The following is a 2,248-nucleotide window of genomic DNA, read 5'->3' as shown; positions in this document are numbered from 1 at the left end:
GCGGCCTCTGAGTCAACAATCGACTCGTTGCCTGTGACGCAGCGGAAGTGTCAATGAACGTAATGGCGCTAACAGTAGTTAAGGATTAGGAGAAGTTAGCACAACATCAGCCTCAGAAGTTATTTTGCTGCAGAAGAATCTGAATCATGAAACTCTGACTTTTTAAAATAACTGGGCGTTTTCGTCAAAGAACCAAATGGCTTTCGTGCAATAGTATGAACAGCGTATTGCACATTAAATCACAACTTAGAAAAAAGCAACATAGAAAAGGTGCGTCAGCTGGGAATCAAACCCGGGTCAACTGCTTGGAAGGCAGCTATGCTAACCACTATACCACCGACGCCTGCATTTGCGAGGCTGCTTTCAGCTGTTCATCCGGAACACGTGCATTGTAACGATGGGCAGAGAGTGACAGAATATTGCCTGGTGCTCCGTCCAGTGTCTGAAATCGGCTGCCTATAAAATTGTGATCACTGCTATCATTATTGTAAGCGCGGCTTCTGAGTCAACAATCTACTCGTTACCTGTGAATCAATGGAGGTTTCAATGAGCGTAAAGGCACTAAGAGTGGTGAAGCAGCAGTAGAAGTTTGCAACACTTCAGCCTCAGAAGTTACCTTGTTGCAGTAGAATTTGAAACATGAAACTCTGACTTTTTAAAATAGTCGGCCATTTTTGTCAAACAGTCGAATGGCTTTCGTGCAATAGAATAAACAGCATATCGCACAATATAACACAACTTAGAAAAAAGCAACATAGAAAAGGTGCGTTGGCTGGGAATCAAACCCGGGTCAACGGCTTGGAAGGGAGCTATGCTAACCACTATACCACCGACGCCAGCACTTGCCAGGCTGCTTTAAACTGTTCATCCGGAACACGTGCATTGTAACGATGGGCTAGAGTGATAGAATATTGCCTGGTGCTCCGTTGCGTGTGTGAATTTGGCTGCCTATAAAATTGTGATCACTCCTATCATTATTGTAAGCGCGGCCTCTGAGTCAACAATCAACTCGTCACCTGTGACGCAGCGGATGTGTCAATGAACGTAAAGGCGCTAACAGTGGTGAAGCAATAGTAGAAGTTTGCCACACATTAGCCTCAGAACTTATCTTGTTGCAGTAGAATCTGAAACATGAAACTCTGACTTTTCAAAATAGTCGGCCGTTTTTGTCGAACAGCTGAATTGCTTTCACGCAATAGAATAAACAGCGTATTGCACATTATAACACAACTTAGAAAAAAGCAACATAAAAAAGGTGCGTCGGCTGGGAATCAAACCCGGGTCAACGGCTTCGAAGGGAGCTATGCTAACCACGATACCACCGACGCCGGCATTTGCGACGCTGCTTTAAGCTGTTTATCGGGAACGCATGCATTGTAACGATGGGCAGAGAGTGACAGAAAATTGCCTGGTGCTCCGTTGCGTGTCTGTATTTGGCTGCCTATAAAATTGTGATCACTGCTATCATTATTGTAAGCGCGGCCTCTGAGTCAACAATCGACTCGTTACCTCGGACGCAGCGGTGGTGTCAATGAACGTAAAGGCGCTACCAGTAGTGAAGCATTAGAAGTTTGGCCAACTTCAGCCTCAAAAGATATTTTGTTGCAGAAGAATCTGAAACATGAAACTCTGACTTTTCAAAATAGTCAGCCGTTTTTGTCAAACAGCCGAATTGCTTTCGTACAATAGAATAAACACCGGATTCCACATTATAACACAACTTAGAAAAAAGCAACATAAAAAAGGTGCGTCGGCTGGGAATCAAACCCGGGTCAACGGCTTGGAAGCAAGCTATGCTAACCACTATACCACCAACGCCGGCATTTGCGAGGCTGCTTTCAGCTGTTCTTCGGGAACACGTGCATTGTAGCGATGGGCAGAGAGTGACAGAAAATTGTCTAGGGCTCCGTGCCGTGTCTGAATTTGGCTGGCTATAAAATTGTGATTACTGCTATCAATATTGTAAGTGCGGCCTCTGAGTCAACAATCGACTCGTCACCTGTGACGCAGTGGAGGTGTCATTGAACGTAAAGGCGGTAACAGTGGTGAAGTAATAAAAGAAGTTTGCCACACTTTAGCCTCAGAACTTATCTTGTTGCAGTAGAATCTGAAACATGAAACTCTGACTTGTTAAAATAGGCGTTTTCGTCAAAGAGCCAAATGGCTTTCGTGCAATAGTGTAAACAGCGTATTGCATATTATTACACAACTTAGAAAAAAGCAACATAGAAAAGGTGCGTCGGCTGGG

The 2,248-nt window shown here is 44.4% G+C and overlaps 1 non-coding gene across 1 annotated transcript; it reads right to left on the bottom strand.

Annotated features, from left to right (window-relative positions):
- Positions 1-271: 271 nt before the first annotated feature.
- Positions 272-343, bottom strand: TRNAG-UCC (transfer RNA glycine (anticodon UCC)). Its single transcript has one exon. It is a non-coding gene; the product is annotated as a tRNA-Gly (tRNA).
- Positions 344-2,248: the final 1,905 nt, after the last annotated feature.

Source organism: Rhipicephalus microplus, chromosome 8 (assembly GCF_043290135.1).
Source record: "Rhipicephalus microplus isolate Deutch F79 chromosome 8, USDA_Rmic, whole genome shotgun sequence".
NCBI lineage: Eukaryota > Metazoa > Arthropoda > Arachnida > Ixodida > Ixodidae > Rhipicephalus > Rhipicephalus microplus.
The sequence above is the reverse complement of the archived record's forward strand: the minus strand, read 5'-3'. Positions and strand labels throughout refer to the sequence as shown.